The sequence below is a fragment of the Polypterus senegalus genome, chromosome 18 (assembly GCF_016835505.1).
Source record: "Polypterus senegalus isolate Bchr_013 chromosome 18, ASM1683550v1, whole genome shotgun sequence".
In the NCBI taxonomy this organism is placed as follows: Eukaryota; Metazoa; Chordata; class Cladistia; order Polypteriformes; family Polypteridae; genus Polypterus; species Polypterus senegalus.
In genome coordinates this window covers 64,180,214-64,200,494 of record NC_053171.1, presented here as the reverse complement: position 1 = coordinate 64,200,494, position 20,281 = coordinate 64,180,214, and the positions used below count along the sequence as shown (strand labels likewise).

At 41.6% G+C, this 20,281-nt stretch overlaps 1 protein-coding gene across 7 annotated transcripts in view; it reads right to left on the bottom strand.

Moving 5' to 3' along the window:
• The window catches only part of tmem121aa (transmembrane protein 121Aa), a 345,702-nt gene that overhangs the window by 223,939 nt on the left and 101,482 nt on the right, over positions 1-20,281 (bottom strand). For 6 of the 7 annotated variants that reach the window (XR_005631297.1, XM_039741730.1, XM_039741728.1 and 3 more), the window contains exon 2: positions 5,406-5,576. The exons of the other annotated variant lie outside the window; for it this stretch is intronic. The gene's annotated coding sequence lies outside the window, so the exon portion shown is untranslated. The remainder of the gene's footprint in view (positions 1-5,405; positions 5,577-20,281) is intronic. 7 annotated transcript variants of the gene reach the window in all.

The following is a 20,281-nucleotide window of genomic DNA, read 5'->3' as shown; positions in this document are numbered from 1 at the left end:
ACTGGGGTCTTGTTTTAGATTGCTGTCAGGAAAGTGGAAACCCCATAAAGGGAAACACATTTTTTTCTTCTACAGTAGATCTCTCCTTTGCCTTCAGCCTGGTAAGCCATCAGATCCTCTCTTTAACTGTGGCATCACTAGGACTAGCCTCAGGTTGGTTTTTGAGTCCTAACTCTTGGGCAGATCCTACTGTGTGTCCTGGTATGGAGGATTGTCAAGGGTGTATCAGGCAAACATGGTTGGGCCCCAAGGTTTTATACCTCCTTTCTAGGCCCCATCATCAAGTCCCATTTCACTTACCAATGCTGTGCTGATAATATGCAGGTGTCAGCTAGAATATTTGCAAGTCTCACTGATATTGCAACCAGGAAGAAGGAGCACCATTTCCAGTTCAAACTAGCAAAGTTGGACCTTCTTGCTTCCCCAGCCTTCCCACCTATTCAGCACTTCAGGTATGTTCAGCACATCTCTCGATCGCTAACACCTAGCTTGCATGTGGCCTGTGAACTGATCGATGGCCAGCTATCCTTAACTGACCATGCTGCTATGGTCTCTTAGTCTCAACTTACAGCACACGGTATCTGATGGAATATGCAGCACAACTCCTGCTCCAGGCTTTGGTCTCGTCACGTATGGACCACTGCAGCTCTCTGCTGGCTGGAATACTGGCATGTGTCACTAAGTCACTACCGACGATTTAAAAATACAGCAGCACATCTGGACTTCAAGCAGCCGAGGTGGGCACATATCACTTCTATAATCAAATCATGACACTGGCTTCCTGCAGTGGCACATATTAATTTCAAATCTTTGATGCCTGCCTAGAGAGTGGGCTGCTGATGAACTGTGCCTGGTGTGGAAGACGAATGTTCTCTTCATTCCCTTGTACTAATTCATGCCTGAGAAGTAAGCTTTACCAAACCATGCAAAAGAATGCTTTGTTTCACCAAACAGAAAAATATCCGTGCAAAGGACTCAAGGTCTGAGCATTCCACACATGAGTCTGCCTTATCACGTTTTCCCTTAGCTTACATCTGAACGCCATAACAAAAGGGGCCAAGAAATCAAGTTGCATAAGGGCATTGAAGGGGCTCAAGGATTGCGTATAATAAAGTGTTGACTGTTACATTTTATAATGATATTAAATCACGCATTCTAGGGGTATAAAACTGGACCCCACCCAACAGACGGGGTTCAGAAGAGCCCTGACGCTGTCATGTATATTTGATTGTCAGCTTTTCTGGAACTCTTCTCACCCTGACTCTGAAAATAAAGCTGCTTTATAACCGCACTTGCTGTCTGGTCTGAGTTTTCGTCCACACTGGTGATGTGTGCTATCAAATCTCACTCCAGACTCTTTTCATGTGTAGCTCCTTGCTGGTGGTACAAGTTGCCCACTGGCATTTGAAATTCTGACTCCCTCCAAGAAGAGTTTGAAGACTCTCTAATTCTGAAATGTTCTGTCTCTGCCATTGGGTCTTCTAACCTAGGACGTGTCTCTTGCTTATATTTTGTTTTGAGCTCTTCACTTATGGTGGTCAACTTTGTATCCATCTCCTGTATCACCAGTTCCCAAACACTCCCCCTGACTGATGTTTACTTGATTATGTTGACCTCTTTTGAATGTCACTTTGGATATAAGCATCAGCTAAGTAATTGAATGGAAACATAAATAAAAGAGAAACAGGAAGGCATTGCTGTGGTGGGCACCACGGCCTCAAGAACTTGGGTTTGACTCTTTGCGTCCTTTTGGATTTTTTTCACCATGTCTTCATGATTTGTTTCTGTTACTCCACTTCCCAAAATATCAACTGGAGGCTCTAAATTTTGCTGTTTGAGGGAGTGTTGTATGTGGCAATGACTCCATGTTGACTTCTGCTGGGCCCCCACTTCTCATAACCCTTTACAGGAAAAAGCAGCTTTGTAAACTGGATGGCCAGCCTTACTACCAATGGCACTGGAACTTGAGTACCCACTGAAGCAGAAGCAATCAGCTTTTCCCATTTCATATTGTCCTCTTTTGGTTTAAGCACTGCGTTGATTAATCGTTTGTTTGTGAGCTACATATGCTGATTTATCTAATGACTTTGCAGCAGGAGGATCATGCCATTTATCACAGGCACCCAAATCAGGGCCTTACAAATGAGCTGTACTCTGCTCCAAACACCATGTGCTCACCGAGTATCATGGCACTTCACAAGCTGCAAATTAATACCCGAACAAGGAACGTTTCATTCTGAAATTGGATCCTCTGCCTGCACAGCACAGAAAATACGCCTGAGCTGTAATTATGATTGTTCCCCTCAACATTGTGTTAGCTAAGTCGGGGAAGACGGATGAGGCAGAGGACGACTCTAAGCTCTAATTTTGTTCAATTATTTCTAGAGATGAAGTAGCACTAAATTAATTCCTGACCTTGTGGAATATGCAACCTTGTCAGATGTTATTAAGACAGAGAAAGTGCAATTAAATTGTCTTGCATGTGGACTAAATTTCGCTAATAGCATCCTGTATAAGGCAGAACAGATGGCTTATCTCACACTTCGATATGTAAACCATGATTTAAGGTTACTTATATTGTGCTAACAAAAAATGGGCAAACAACACCATGAACCGATTTGGCGTTCCCCCTAGAAACTGATGTTAGTGAGAGGTAGCAGTGGCTGATGAGGGTGAAGGGCGTCCCCTCCTTGAGAGCTGACACTGATACTCTATGTAATTCTAATTTTTAATTGAATCAGCTTCTTATAAATAGTAGGAGATTAGAGCACCATTCTTTGCTCTGGATTATAAAGTAAGTTACTGAAAGGGGGTGAGAAATGGGGGAATGCATTTGCTTTGCAGATCACGTTATTATCTAATGACGATGTCAGACCTCCGGCAAGTTCTACATGGACAGCCCGTCACATTTAAGGACTGCAGTGGCTAAAGTCTTGCCACTCCTCAGTTACCCGAGTTCTCACTGCAAGAGGATTCCAGATTCCAGAAGATTACTGGGTGGTTCTCCAACTATTCTCAAGGGTAAGGGAAGCATTGTTCTTTTCAAAGAAATCAAGATTTCAGCAGTACATCAAAATTGTGTGTTTATATAATTATACAAAACAAGTAGAAGGGATGAGTAGAAGAAGAAAACGAACAAAAACCCGTCAACTCTCTGGGCCCGTCCATTCTGTCAGTGTATTTCCGGAACAAAGAAAATATAGCAGGCCCACAGGGCAATCAGTGCATGAACCAATAGATGAAACACATTTAAAAAACAACCCAAAATGTTGAAACCAGAATATAAAATAACACCAAGTACCTGAATTTAAATGCCAGATAACATTTACAATTAAAAAGAATTAGCCCTACATTGATAAAGAAAACTAGAACTCAGACATACAACACACAGAGTGAGTTGTAAGTACAGGAAGGCACCACCTAATGTGCACGAAGTGTTCTGTGAAATGGGATGTTATGCAAACACTATATTCTATACAGCCTGGTCCGGCATTTCTTTAAGCATCTCAAATAAGCTTCATGACTCAGCAGTGCGTGTCAACATGCTGAGAGGAATTCACTCGACATTGCTCCTCAGTCCACGTCTTTAGCAACTTCTCCATATCTGAATGTGGTCCCTCTCGCAATATCCATTAACCTTGAAGCTTTCATTGAAACCGATCCTGCCTTCCTAACAGCTTAGATTTTTCTTCGTTATTGACGATCATTGTGATTGTCAAGTGTGACATGCCTAAATTGTGAACAATAGCCATCACTGATTTTATCACCTTTGTGTTGTTTATTAACCTTTCGTTCAATACTTCTCTTCTGCCTCTTGCTGCTGCTATCACTAGGGCAGGTTTTGCTGCATTTGGGGGAGCGATGATGCAGTTCACCTCCATATTTTTAGAAACTGAAACATAACACTATCACAATCACGAGATGCATGTAACATGAGATTGGGTGCTACTGCCCATGAGTACTTATAAGCGGTCAGATCTTTGTGCGGCGCATATCTGTATATCCACAATCTTCAACGACCTGGAAGTGGATGACCCTGTGAGTTTCATACCATCACGATGATGATGTCATGTGTTGCGCACTTCCTTTTGTCCAAGCATAGCAACACAATAGTAAGGGTAGTTGTGCCCTGTCATAGAGCCGCAGGCCATCAAGTGCTAGATCCTGTCTTGTGATCACTGTTATAAGAGGACTATGCAATCCCAGCCATCTTTTTTTAACTGCCCAGTTTATCATGACCACAAAATTACCCAAGCTCCTTCAAGTATCCCAAATGGCCTTTTTAAAGGTGCAAACAAGTACACAACAAACAGTGCAATAAATATTTACCACCCGGGTTGGGGTCCTACTGCAAAGGACACCATCAACTAACAAGTTTGCTTTAATCCCACACTCCTAGAATTTTCTACCTGCATTTCCAATCACATTCTATCCTGGATGCTCTTCATCTTACCACAAAAATGATGATGTTGTATCCTGACCTAAGTGTGAACTCTCCATTTAATTTAAACTCACGTATACCATTATCATTTTGAATACTGGATGACCTAAACTAAAATTAGACTTTACTTTCACAGTGCTTTTCAAGATGTTATAATACATTCACATCTTACTGTGATGCCACTACTGGTATGCCACATTCAGACATCATTTGTTTCTTGTTGATATAGTGCTGCTATGCAGGGACAGGGAGGAGTGCAGGGCGCATGACTTCTTCAAAAAGACTCAGTGAGTGTATTTACTGTTTCATTCTTATTAATTGACTCTCAGTGTATTACTGTTTTGGAGAACCTTCAGCTTGTTAATTACGGTTGTGATACTCAGCACAATTTTTGAACCATCTGAACTTCTGGTCCCTTATTCATTATTATTTGCCTTCCAACACATCAGCAAACTATTCTTTGCTTTTCACTCCACATGCTCAAAACACCTTAGTCTTTGTCCTATCTTCTCCACACTCTTAACACAGCATTCATCCTCCTCTCACTCCATAACACTCCTTACATCCACCTGGTCCTGCTTATCTTCATTTTTTCCAGCTCTGCTTTATGTTCTACCTTTATCATTTGATGTAAAATTATGATCTGTAATGATTTACAACCTTAAATCCAACTACGCATACGGTGGCAGCCCAACTAGGCCCGACCACAGGACAGGGTCCACGTCAGTCTAAAGCATTTTGCCATCTCGGTGCACTAGACTTTAATGGACTGAGGTTTGCTGTCACTCTGAGGGCTGCTTTTCTCCTCCATTAAATCAGAAACCTCAGTGCAGTGTTCAGTATCTTTCTGCCCCGCTTGTTACACCGATGTCCACAAAGGAATCAAACTTAATTATCCAATAAATGCTAAACAACACAATTTGAACATGATGATTTTGTGGAAAGATGAAAATTGTTTCCATACCTTAAACAATCTTAGTGTGGTCACCATCTGCAGTTCAGTCAAAATCAATTGGTCTCAGTGTTTGTGGGTCACATCTAATGGGACAGCTCCAACAGTGGCGATGATTCTCTCCCTTTCTCACAGGTGGTTTATGTCATCAATTTTTTTTCTTCTGTGGATGCTTTCACATACCTGCATGTGAAGATACAGAATGATAAAAGTATTCTGTAGTTGCCAGTGAGAATGCCAATGGCAGAGGAAAAACAAACATTTAATTCTTTAATAAAGCTATTAAATAATTAACTGTTATTCACAAAACTTACATTAGGGTTTAATTTTATAATTACAAAATTCAATTATATTATAGCCTTGTTGCACTGCAGTGTCTTATCCAGACATACTTTAAAACATGCAGTTCATTTAAATGAACAAAGAGGGCAGTATTTATGCAACATATCAGATTGTTTCTAATCAGCAAGAGTGAAGGACATTAAATGCAGTTCAGATCGGGAAAATTTGAATCGATTTCGCCGAAAACTGTGCAATGCCACAGTCACATGTCGACAATGTGTTACCACGTGCAAAATAAGCAGGCTGCTTGTGAGGCCATACTGCAGTAACCTACTGAAACTGGCAGCAATGACAAGGAAACCATGTGGAAGGTCCGTACAATGATACAGGATATATGACCAATGAACACGGTGGATATAAAATGTTTTTGTCAGTAAAACCAATTATCTTGAGCTTGGGTACCACATTCCATATAGAAGCGTGGTCACCAGACATATCATAATTTTGCTTTGCCAAAAAGATGCAAAAGCTGATAAACCAGTTCACACTCACAACTGACTGTTAGACTGTGCTAAAATCTAAGAACTGCTTGCATTGCAGTAACATGTCATCACAGATAAAAGACTGAAGGATGAAATCAGTGATACTACAGACGCAACATTTTCAGGACAGGTAAATAGCTAACAGCCCTGCTGAGAAGTTAACTGCCGTTGTGTAGACTGTCAACCCGCAGGTAAAGTGGCTGGATGTGTTCTTGATAACACACACAAAGTTGTGGCTGCTAATTCACTCAAACCTGTGAATGAGGCCTGAGTATTTATTGTGGCTACTCCTGCCTACACAACTGACCTCGTGAGAGTGGCTGTTCTTGGCATGACAGCTAACAGGCTGCACCTATGACTCACTCCTGAACATGTCAATATGATCCTGAAACTGGAGGGATGAAGAATGGGCTATTGTTCATCTCCCAAGAAGATAGATGGCAGCAACAGGATGCTGCTGCATTCACTTGAGTTCCTGTAAAAGAGCCCTGTTAAGAACAGACTGACAGAAGAGCCTGAATTAGAACAGCTAGGGGAGCCTGGATGAAGAAATGAAGAAAAAAAAAGAAGAAAAAGCAAGTCGCTGTTGAATTGTATTAGCAGCATTCGTTATCAAGAAGATCAGACAAGCCCACGAACAAAGCTTATGGACTTAAGCCAATTTGTAGCTGTTAAAACAGTGAAAGTCAACACCAGAGAGAGTTTTTAAGAGACGCCTAACCCAAACAAACATGGGAATGCACAGAGAGAGACTTGTTTAGTATTAACCAAGAGCTTCTACACTAAGGTGGTGGTACCACAGTCTTTAACGGCTGCTGTGTGACATCTGTTATGTTACTGCCAGGGTCTCATCCCTCACTCAAATGTCCATTCTTGTTACTTATCTCTTTCACTGTCTTTAGTGTATTTTTCATAATTTATGTTTCACAGGGGCGGCACGGTGGCGCAGTGGGTAGCATTGCAGCCTCGCAGTTAGGAGACCCGGGTTCTTGGTGTGTGGGTGTGTGTGTGCCTTGTGGTGGGCTGGCGTCCTGCCCAGGGTTAGTTTCCTGCCTTGCACCCTGTGTTGGCTGGGGTTGGCTCCAGCAGACTCCCGTGACCCTGTAGTTAGGATATAGCTGATGGATAATAAATGGATGGATGGGTGTTTCACAGGATGTTTTGTCCTGGGTGGTCCAGATCTAATTATGCAGATCCAGATCGTCGGGATGACTTTGATTTATGCAGGGACGATTCCAGTTCAGCGTGAAGACGATTCTTCATGTTGTCAGTTTGCACACTTCTCAGTGGTCCGGGATTTTTCTAGGTGATTTTCTATGTAATAAACTTAATAAGTTATAGTGTAATGAAAATTGCATAATTAGATGTGAACCACCCTATATTCTCCTTTTCTATATTTTACTGTTTTTATGTTCATTTTTATGAATATACCAACCTCGTTTAAAGGGTATTCATTATCCATATCCCCCAGTTAACACGGTTATAAAATACAGAACACTGCTCAAAATTTCTCAGACTTCTGTGGCTTCCACTTGGAAACACAATGACGGAGGTAAGCACATAAAAGCTACTCTGTGTGCATCTTACATTTGCTTAATGAGTGTCGTTATTAGTACCGCATGTGTTGGCAGTAGGTGGTTTCTCACAATTGTGTTGCTTTTTAACGACTTCTTCGTGCCATTACTACAGCCATGTCATCCAAGTGTAGCAGTAACAACAATTCAATTTATGGCCCCAAAAGGAAACGTGCTTCACATGGGATGGATGGTAAAATGTGTGATTGATATTTCTTGTGCACTTTATATCCCTCAAACTATGATACACACGGTTCTCAAGAAAAGTTCATATTTGGGAGCTAAAGTGAAAACCAGGCTGCAGCATTCTTAGGTAAAGATAACACAAATAAAGAGAATTGGGATGGCAAGTAGTGCCTGTGCGACTCTCACCAGGATTTGGAAGAGAGAAAGCAAAGAATAAACTACAGTAAATATCACAGATGCATGTATGGTCTCAACTGTATACTGCCATAGGCACACAGATCTTGGACTGTGAAGAAAGTTGTCATCATCAATTTGAATGTGCTTGAAATGAAGTGCTACAGAAAAAGAATGGGAGTAACTTGGAGGGCCATTCCCAGCAATAAAGGGATTGGAAATGTGTCGAACAGGAGCATAACGGTTGAGGCCAAAATCAAAGTGAGGGAAGAGGCAGTGTCTGGAAATGGCTGTAATGTAAGAAGAAGGATGACCGATTGATGAAGACAAATATGATTGGAAAATCTGAAGAAATAAGTGAAAGAGGAAGACAGAGTAGTTGATGGCTGGATGCTATCTGACTACAAAATGGATCCAAAATCTCCAAAGAGCAGATCACTTGGCACAAGAGAGGAGAGGGCCCTGGTCAAGATGGAAGGTTCTCACTATTGGCCCCAATGATCCATAGGACTCTGAGATGCGAAGTAGAAGAACAATATCAGTGTCAGTGATGTAGTAGTGACCAGCCTGGAGTGGAGTGGCAGGGAAGTGCTGGTCTGTTGGTTAGAAGAGTGGCCAGAGTGTACAAGTGTTCAAAAAGTGCAGTGCTAAAAAAATTGTTCAATAAATAAATAAATCATTAAATAACAAAAGTTGGAGGTTAAAATCAAAAAATAAATAAATCCATTAAAAACAAGGTTAAAATCAACTGGCAGAAAATTGTCTTTGCTAAAAATAACCCGGTGCCTTCTTCCTCACTTATCCCCTACGGGTCTTGCAACAAAGGAATCGCCCTACTGACACATGCAGCTGACTTTCCGCAGGTCCAGGTCCCTGTTGTCCCATGACTACAGCCTGGCTCCCTCTCCGGATGTGGGCTTGTGACCCCAGAGCCATGGCACTCACGTTGCAGCTCTCCTCCCAAGGCTCCTTGACCCCCACTGCCTTCCCGGTAGTCCATGGCGAGTTGCTTCTCTGAGTTGCTCAGCCACTGCGATTACTCCTTCAGCCCTCCTGTCAGCCTCTCGCACCCGGCTCTCTTTCCCAGCTGCCTGCCTTCTCTCCCTCATGCCTGCTCCCTTCTTCTCACTCACACTGGCTCCTTCAGCCTCCTGCCTTCTCTCTTTAACATCCATCTTTTCTTGTTTTCTTGATTCTCCCCTCTCTCGTACTCCTGCTTCCCTTTAAAAATGTGGACATGGCACAGCTGGGCAATCAGCAGCTCCCAGTGTCAATTAGGGTTACAGATGATCCTACACCTGTGCACTAAGTGCAGGGCTGTCCGCTCCTATATAGCGCCCAGCAACCATTCGCCATGTTACCATGACCCCCCCCATCCCACCCCCTCCAAACGAAGATGCGAATCCAGCGAAACAGACATGGACCTCACTTTACCACACTCCACCTTTTACTTTACCAGATTCAGCTGTTCTGTCCATTCGAAAGACAGAGAAATACTCAGATGGGGTTACTGCTTTGTCTGGTATTGCAGGTGAAAGTCAGTTTTCAGTTAAACAAAGAACATTGCAGTGCCTGATGTCCCATTGGCATTTAACCCTGGCTCGGAGATCATCCGTCTTGTTTTCGAGTGACTGGACATTTGCGAGCAAGATACTGGGCACAGGAGGATTGTGTGGTTTATTCCTCAGTTTGCCATGGTGATTCTTTCTTTATGGCTCCTGTAATGCCTTTGTTATTGTTTCCCTCATCATGTAGGATGTCACAGAGAATCTCACCTGGACAAGACACATCAATAGGTAGATCACCTCGAAAGTGATTCCCAATGTTCAAAAGGGTTCCCCTGACATAAACAATTCATGCATTTATTTCTAGTAGGATTGATTACTGTAACGCTGTGTTCATTGGATGTTCAAATTGTTCTTTATACAGCTTCCAATTAATCCAAAATGCTACTGCAAGAAATACAAGAACAAGAAAATATGAACACATAACTCCAGTTCTTAAATCCTTACGCTGGCTCCTGGTTAAGTTTAGGGCAGATTTCAAAATCCTCCTTTTAACATATATAGCCTTAAATGGCCAAGGTCCGGCTTACTTGTCTGAACTTATCATTACTTTGTCACAGGTGGCTGGGTGCGGTCTGCAATCAGCCGCCTATTTAAGGAGCCGCCGCCCTGCAATCAAGGCTGGAGTCAGGTGAGGAGGAAGACGAGGTCGGTGCAGAGGAGGCAAGGAGAGGACCAAGTGTGATTTGTGTGTGGAAAGAAGAGAGTGGCTATTGAGGGCCTGGACTTTGGGGAGACTGTGGGGTTTGGTGGTGGTGCACTTGACTTTAGTAAATAGGACTGTAAATAAACGTGTGGTGATGGCTAAAACGGTGTCCGCCTGTGTGTGTCCGGGCCGCTCTATTTCACAATTTACAAACCAAAACATATATTAAGATCTCATGATGCCAGTCTTCTTATGATTCCAAGGATTAATAAAATAACAGTGGGAGGTCGAACTTTTAGCTACAGGGCCCCTAAACTGTGGAATGGTCTGCCTGCTACTATAAGATGCCCCATTGGTCTCAGCTTTTAAATCCCGGCTGAAGACTCACTACTTCAGTTTAGCATATCCTGACTAGAGCTGCTGATTAACTGTACAGACTGCATCTCTGTTGTTAGTCATTAGCACTAAAACATAAGTAACATGATAGTTATAATTGAATACTAACCCTCACCTATTCTGTCACTACACTGGTTGCCTGTGTCATTCAGGATTGACTTTAAAATACTGCTTATGGTTTATAAAGCCTTAAATAATCTCGCTCCATCTTATATATCGGAATGCCTGACACGTTATATTCCAAATCGTAACCTTAGATCTTCAAATGAGTGTCTCCTTATAATTCCAAAAGCTAAACTTAAAAGAAGTGGTGAGGCGGCCTTCTGCTGTTATGCACCCAAAATCTGGAATAGCCTGCCAATAGGAATTCGCCAGGCAAATACAGTAGAGCACTTTAAAAAACTGCTGAAAACACATTACTTTAACATGGCCTTTTTATAACTTCACTTTAACTTAATACTGATACTCTGTATGTTCAATTCTTCATAATAACTATTCATGGTGGCTCTAAAATCCATACTGACCCCTACTCTCTCTTCTGTTTCTTTTTCCGGTTTCTTTGTGGTGGCGGCCTGCGCCACCACCACCTACTCAAAGCATCATGATGCACCAACATTGATGGACTGAAAGCCAGAAGTCTACGTGACCATCATCATCAGGTCCTTCCATGAAAACGCTAAATACAAAGAGGACTGTTTGATTTATGTTAGGTAGATTGCCCAGAGGGGACTGGGCGGTCTCTTGGTCTGGAACCCCTACAGATTTTATTTTTTTCTCCAGCCTTTGGAGTTTTTTTTTGGTTTTTCTGTCCACCCTGGCCATCGGACCTTACTCTTATTCTATGTTAATTAATGTTGACTTATGTTTATCTTTTATTGTGTCTTCTATTTCTCTATTCATTTTGTAAAGCACTTTGAGCTACATTTTTTTTGTATGAATATGTGCTATATAAATAAATGTTGATTGATTGATTGATTGATTCTGTTTCTGTTCTCGGTACCCAAATGTGGCACTCAGTGCCACTGCCCACCTAAGGTAAAGTCATCTCTGATGGAAGATTGCAGGAATTGTCGGGTAAAGGGGTCCTTTCATCAGATTGGTTGGCCAATGCACTGACTCGGCTGAGAAGTGGTCAATAGAGGGAGGCAGCTTGATGGCTGAGGTCTCCAGGACTCTGAACAAATCCAAATTGTATATTGTGATATCATCTCCTGTTGAATTCTGCTCTGTACTTGTAATATTTCTATTGCACAATTATATTGTATTGAGGATTACCTGTGTTCTGTTCTGTGTATTGTATTTACCCCCTTTTTTTGACACCCACTGCACGCCCAGCCGACCAGGAAAGGGGTCTCTTTTTGAACTGCCTTTCCCTAGGCTTATTACATTTATTTTTTAACAAGGGTTTTTTTGGGGAGTTTTTCCTTGTCTTCTTAGAGAGTCAAGGCTGGGACTATTAAAAGGCAGGGCCTGTTAAAGCCCATTGCAGCACTTCTTGTGTGATTTTGGGCTATATAAAAATAAATAGTATTGTAAACAATCAAAGCAGTGGTAGTCTGTGCAAACAATGCAACTAAAAATAACCAGAAAGTTAAGTAAATGCACAATTTTACCGGTGCAACCAGGATGTCAGTCGAACTCAGCGGCACCATCTTTAAGTGTTAATGATTTAAATTAGAGACTCGTACCACTGAAGGTATACATTTTATAACCCTTGAAGATGCATCTTCAAGTTAAATGTTGATTAAAATTCCTTTCAGCTTTCAATGAGCATTATTTCATTTGTTATATCTAAATGCATGTACAGAGCGGTTTGATTTGCCACGCTGGCTCCAGTGAGTCGCTGCTTTATTTTCTTTTTTCCCAGGTCTGGCCAACCATACTTCACCATCAGTAAACTCTGAAGTAAACACAGGTGATGCGTGTCCAGCAGGCATCTTTAGCCACTACTGCACTTTTGCCAAATGGACTTCAGCCTGCAAATTGCGTACTGGGAAAATGAAGAACAGGATGTCTGGCTGAGAGCTCAATGCCAGCACATCCATTCAGCATTGTAGCTTCAGTACGGTGCCCACAGTCTCAGCATCCAGCAAGTAAAAGTAGTGAGTTTATGGAGAACACAAAAAAAAAACTGTGTATGCCAAGAAGTTGATAGACACTTCAGGGTAAATTTCTCACAATTGTTCAGAAATTTTTTAAAATCAGAGAACCACAAATAGACAGAATAAAGGAAGCAGGATCTTGATCAGTTTAGAGGGCCATTAAAGTCACAGTGCACAACAACTTGAAATTCTTACTTGCATGTTGTGTTTCAGTGGAAACAAACACTTCACTTAAAGCCTGAAGAAACATAAGAGGCACTGGAGACAAATCACTGCAGGCCCCAAGAGGAGACTTGAAAACGTACTTGTTTACCTAATGGACTTGAGTTGACATCACCACTTCACATAGACTGGAGCTCCGGAAGGGTCAAGCATCAGGACTAACATAAGAGTGTGAGTAACATAATGGACGCACTGACTGGAAAATTGATCTTTAATTTAACTGTATAATTTCAACAATAATAAATAATGTAGCCAAGTATGCAACAGCATATTAAAACATTTTGAAAGAGGATGACAGAGGTTTGCAAACAAAGTCACATCAACATGGAGTGAGAGATAAGATGGACATCACCATTCTAACAGGCAGCTCCCGTCAATCGGAGTGCCTGGCTGAGACTTCAGCAGCAGGAGAGAAGATGAAGGACTAGGCTGCTCGGTGCTCCTGGGTGCCTCGGTCTTCCTTGGTTGGTATATCATTTTGGAAAGGTACCCTTAAACATGTGAATGCTTTACCAGCTGACATCAAGCGAATGTAACTGCTTGTGGTATTTTTTGCACACTAAGGAGTTGTCCACGCTCTCGAGAAGTCAGTGGTGGTAATAATAACATGGATGTTTAAAGGATATGTTTTCATCCACCTGTCAGTGCACAGTCAATAGCAGATGCCAACAGTGGCCTATGTGTCGACAAGCTTGGACGCAAAAGGTAGGGCAGAGCCCACCTGGGGAATCAAACAGAAAACTAAATTTAAGACAAAGGTAATAGAGATGTGCTGATCATCGTGCAACACGTCTCCACTCTGACACCATGATTAGTGTGTAGAGCAAACATACCTCAAAACTTCTGAAAAATCTTGAAACACAGTGCCTAACACTAACTACCTTTGTTCTGACTTCAAAATGAAAGGCAGATTTTTTATGAGGAAGGACAAGAAGAAATGACAAAATAAAAAGAGATATAAAAGAAAAATAACAAAACCATAAAACGGGAACCCAAAATCAAAGTCAAGGTACAAAGCAAAAAGTCTAATCCCAAAAATTCACAAAAGAAAGCACGTAGCTTGCAAATGACTTCAGTCTTGCTGGAACTACAGCTACAGTACAAGAGGTGACATTTATATAGTCGCGCTGATGATGGCAATCACTGCACCATCCCAATGCATTATGGAATGTGTTACCATAGTGACACATGTTGCAAAACCTTCAAAATGGTGGAAACAAATGGAAAAATAAAATAACATCAAAATTGACATCAAAAAAGCTATAAACTTTTAAACAAGGTCTCTAAATTATAAAACAGACTACAGAAACAAATTTTCTGAGACAGAAAATTCCATAAAAGTGGTATTACTCAATCTTAAAGCTTCAGGAAAGCCCCCAAAAATGTAATATAAACAACACTTTGAACAACCATAAGTTACACACACAAATGAGAATGCTTGAAGTGCAAGGTAAGGTGACTGGACATGTGTGTCGCTTGCACAGAGCAGAGTTCCACTCAAGCAGGCCCAGTCCTCTCTATAACAACTTCATTTGGTTTTAGAGCACCATACCTTTGTGACTCTTTTCCTGAGGCTTCTCTCCCCTCTCACACCTCTAATCCAGAATGTAGTGTCCATCTTTTTTCGTTTATTTCCAACTTTAGCCCATGACTTTCTTTTTATACATCCATTTCCTCCTCGTTGATACCCTCCCTGGTCTGCACAATGAACACTGTATTTTGGAGATGATAATGGACCATAGGAAAACAATAGCGTAATAATGTCGAAATTGCCAAATCCAGCCTCAGTAATAAATCTTGTTATTATTTCTCAGGACTCCTGGAGGACCATTTTAGGATTGCTTTGATTGGTGCATTTCCATGTGGGTAATTTTTATGCTTTAGGCCCACACCAGCCTCCTTTACACCACTGTTTCCTATCCTTTATGGTCCCATGACCCAGTTTTGCCATTTTGTTGACTTCATTGACAACCCACTAACAGTAATTGCAAACCGCCTCCATGGTCAAATGGGCACGTTCTGGGTGCCCCCGTTGGTAAAACAAAATCACTTAGCAAAAAGGTGGAAAAACATTACATAGTGCTGCTGATGGTGTAAACGAGGAAGAGTGTAAACATCATCATATAAAAATCAACACCTAATAACGAGTATAAAAAAGTGGTTGTCAGTCAGCAATAGATAAAGTGAAATTATATTTAATTAAGGGCTCAGGAGATGAAATGGTCAACAACAAGTGGGTTGTCACACATAGAAGGCAGTCAAGGGACTGAATCAAACCCTACAGAACAGTAAAATCTGTCTAATCTGTCCCTCCGTTCCTGAGAGCACTTCCAGTCACAGTCCAGATCCTGACATCAATTTCTGCTGCAGCTTCCTTTCCCCCAGCTCGAAAAACCACCAACCTTTCAGACTGAGCAGTCCCATCTTGATCTCAGACATTTCTGATTCTTACTCATACTCTTTTTGCAAGTATATGGGGAGGGATTGCCAAACCTTTCTCTTATTCTTGACTGTTTCGTTACAGGGTCAAAACTGGGAAATCTACATTTTTAAAGGCAAAATCACAAAACAAAGTCATAGTCTAAGAAACAAGTAGAAAAATTCATAAGCCAGGAAGAAACTGAAAGCATACTGAGATTTGAACTGAATCGTATCCACAACTTTGGAGCAATCAGAAAATGGCTGACACTGATGATTATGATACCTCCCACTGCCTGCCATGTTGTACCAATTATAATTGAATGGACTGGAAAATGTTGAGTTTTTTCATCGTAACACGGTGCCATTTTGTTCTGTAAGGGGGCTGCCAAAAAACATTCAACATATTTAAAATAAAAAAACTAATTATCCTAAAAAAAACTATTGGACTACAAAACACATATAAAGCATTCCCAACAAACCCAAAAGAAACTTACCACAAAAGTCAGACTATAATACAGTGATTTCTCATTATCCATGGGGGGTTGCGTTTTTGAAAAACTCTACAGATACCCAAAGCACAGATAGAGAAGTATTGGTCCTATTATGATAAAAAATGGGGTTAAGTTTTGGCAGGACACTGTCTTGAGGAGGCAGCTGATGGGGGAAGATGGGGTTGGGAGGACATGCCAGTCCTTTAGTCTCACCCCTTGAGGCTTAATAATGAACTTTTCAGAGTTTCATCTATGGAAATCTTGTTTCAACATTTACATCCTCTGTACTCAAGTTTGGTCATCTTCTAGGTGCTCCATTTGAGGCCGCAATAAACAGCAGTAAGGCTGATCCAAGGACCTTGGTCAATCAGCTAAGAGCATTGTGTACAAAGGGGGGGGGGACTTAATCAGTGCAAGCTTATGACATGTAGTGACTGGGAATTCCTCATTTGTGGGGAACAATTGCAAGCCCTGGTCACCATCAGAAATGGAGCTCAATGGCTTGCACACACCTCTCGTCACTGGGTTAACACACTCTGATCCTTTCATTTTAGCACACATGCAGCCTCACACATCTACGGGCATCACAGACTTGTTATTGCTCAATTTGATGTTTTGCTGCTGCATGATTGGTCTCTGAGAATTATTTTATTGCTGCACATGGCCACAAACACACAGAGTAGACACCAGGTGTCGCGAAAAGAGTTCCACTTTTGTAATAGTAGATAAAAAAATTGGTGGGACGGAATCCATAGATAGCCACAATTAACTGTAGCTGGCAGAAGAAACTTAAGTGTCTTAGAATCATCTGCATAATTACCTAGCCCACACCGAAGTGTTTTTTTTTTCTTTTTGCTTAATTTTAATCCCTACACTGCTTCTTAAGTAACACAATCTTAAAACAGCGTGAAGCAACCAGAATGTCACATGTAAGGTGGCTGACATCTGGTATGAATAGCAACAAGTGTTGCAACCAAAAACCCGAACAAGTCATCACCATAAATAATAATAATGTGTGAAATAATCAACGATGACACCAACAGAGGTCTTGATCCACTAATTAATAAATACAAAGAATAAAATAAAACAAGACTTGAATAACCTCAACGTTATAATAAACAAGCAAGACTGAGTAACTCATTAAAAAGAGTGGTGCATTAATTTATTAATTTTGCTATTTCATATAGCAGATTAATTAGGTAATTCACAGATATGATTGAACTGTATGAATTACTAATTATCTATAATGAGTGCGTCACGTATTTCTCTGATTGAGTAATTAAGGAATACAAAGGGCTGACTGGTCAAATGAAGGTCCTTACTGAGCTGGGTGATTCACAAGTAATTACCAGGTGAATTTCAATTGACAAGTTAAGGAATATGAAGGATCTGACACAGCAACTAAGGGAGCACATGACTAAATACCAATAATAAGGGATATGATGGGTTAATTGATTGAACAATTAAGGAACATGACAAGCCTTTTCACATTACTAATTAGCTATTATGCCTGATTAATTGAGGTGAAAGACACACTGACTAATTAAGGAGAAAGAACTTATTAATCCATTGAATAATTAAGGGGTATGACAGACTTGTGCAAGCTACTGATTACCTGGTATGACAGAATGACTGATTAAGAGAAAAGATGTATTTGATTGAAGGACTAATTAATTAATTATAGACAGACTAATGCAATATGATTGACTGGCTAATTAAAAGATGTGACTGAATGACCACAGTGTTGGCCCGAGTGACTGATGAGACTGAACAACTGATTTGGGAATATTAAACACTGCATTTAGGGCAGTGAGCCTCTGACCCCACAGTTATTTCCCTCTAATATTTGTTTCCTATCTGCTATTTTCAGTGCACCCCATGGTGGACTCACACCCTGCCTATGGCTACTTCCACCCTTGTGTCCAATACTGTAAGGGAAGGCTCTAGCCTCCAAAGAGACCTGGACTATACCGAATGGAGATATCCTCCTAGGGGGTTCAGAAGGGTAGCAGCCTCAAGGGTCAGGTGTGTTTGCTTCCCAGTCTGTTGTCCAGGTGGAGTTTGCACATCTCCCTATTTCTTCGCACTCCACATTTCCATTACACAAAAAAATGTAAGACATTTTTTAAGAATAAACCAATTTATTCATTTAGCCAATGTTAAACATACAATGAACAGAGATGAACGCAGGCCCAGTTGGCATGCAAAGGCAAAGATTATAAGCAGGACAGATAGATAGATAGATAGATAGATAGATAGATAGATAGATAGATAGATAGATAGATAGATAGATAGATAGATGTAAAAGGCAATACATAAGACAGACAAGCCATAAAGTCACTGCATATCAGATAGATCAGCCGGCTCATCCTCTAACCTTCTATGGCACCAATGACCACCAACTACAAATTGCTCTATCTGTGACACCATTCCATCACAGCACATGCTGGTACATTCTGGAGTGTCTGATCTCAGGGTATACCTGCCCTGCCAGTGCCATAGCTGACAACAGCCCCCTCGCATATAGCCCCATCTCCTGCCATAGTACCAAGCAGGTTTCAGACCCTCTCTAATGCAGCAGCGACTTGCTGGCTGAACCTTCACCGGTTACCTGTTGCAAATGGGCGACACATACAGGGCTGTCACTCCATCAAGCGAGAGGCACATCCTTAGGTGAGTATCTTAGAGGCTCAGACTGCATATCACTGTCTGGCTGCGCTGGGAGATTCCGATCATATCAACATCAGTCATCGTCTAAATGGCAATGCGGCTTGATAAATGATGTTCATTCTCCTTTAGATGTTGTAACTATTACAATCTGACACTTCAAATGCATCGCAAAATGCCAAGTTGTGCAGCTGTCCAGAAAGTATTTATTTTGTTAACATGGTGCTGCCCACGCACTGGCTTAGATGAAGAAGTAATCAAGCCGTGTGACATCTCCAATATAGCGCTTCACTTTACGAGGACACCCATCCCTGAAATTTAAATAGAACTGCCAACGCTTCTGTCTTGTGGCAGAGTTAATCATAAAAATTTGTTTAGCTACATCAACAGTTTTTTTTTTGCATTAGACGCTGGTCCCATGAAAGATGGCACAGCATCACCTCAGTGAGCCTCTGATCGGGTGCATGGAGGGTCCTGATAAGACAGACAGATAAGCCCAGATGCATTCATTTTACGTCGTTCTCTAATTGTATGATGCCGGGGTGTGTGTGTGAGTTCCACTAAACTTTTTGACTAACAATACATTGATAATTACAGTACAGTACTTATAAAAGATTATAAGGGAACCATTACAGAAAACAGTGTGTTTACATTTAAACAGGCATGAAGTCCATTTGGACCCAGATGCAATTATCCAACATGCATGACAACAAATAACACACAAATGCTGTGCATTAAACAGTTTGAAACATAACAAATGAACAATTCATGGTGGTGCTACATAAGGGAGTCATTACAATTTGAGGATTAACTCAAAGTTGGCTATGTACTGAGCAGTGGACATGCAGGATGGGGTACTGTGTTACTGCCACTTCTCCAACAGTCTGAGTAGGGTGTAGAGGAAACTCTGTTAGGCATTCAAGAATGCCTAGCGTGTGCTCTTCATGATGCATGTCTGAGGACAGGCTGGCCCCACAAGGGTAGTGAGGCCACAGGGGCAGTCTTAGAAGATGTCAGATCAGGATGGGGATCATGCATTGGTACAGCGCGTTGACACATCCACAACATGACGAAACAGCTCGGGATCATGGTTGTCAATCCCCCCATGCAGACACGTTGTCCAATCCCACCCTCCATAAATGACCCACTATCTACCATAGCCAGGTGTTACGTGGGCGTCCCCTTGGCCTGGTCCAGCCACTTGGGTCCTCTGTGAGCCGGATCACCCTCTGGGAATCACACCACATGACCGTAGTGCCGTAACTGACGCTCCCTCACAATGCAGGTAATGTGCATCATTCAGGAATCCATGATCAACTGACGCAAAGTCAAACCAGTGGTACTCAAAGATTCTCCAAAGAGACACAGTACCAAAGAAGTTCAGTCTTCATCTCAGGTCACTGGATAGCGTCCATGTCTCGCAACCATATTGCAAGACAGGAAGCACCAGGACTCTAAAGACTTGGACCTTCGTCCTTTTGCAGAGTTATCAGGAGCACCACACAACCCTTTCCAGCAACCTCATGACCCCCAAGCTCTCCAAATCCAGCTACTGACTTCATAGGAAAAATCACCAGAGACATGAATGTTACTGGTGAGGTAAGTAAACCTCTCAATGCA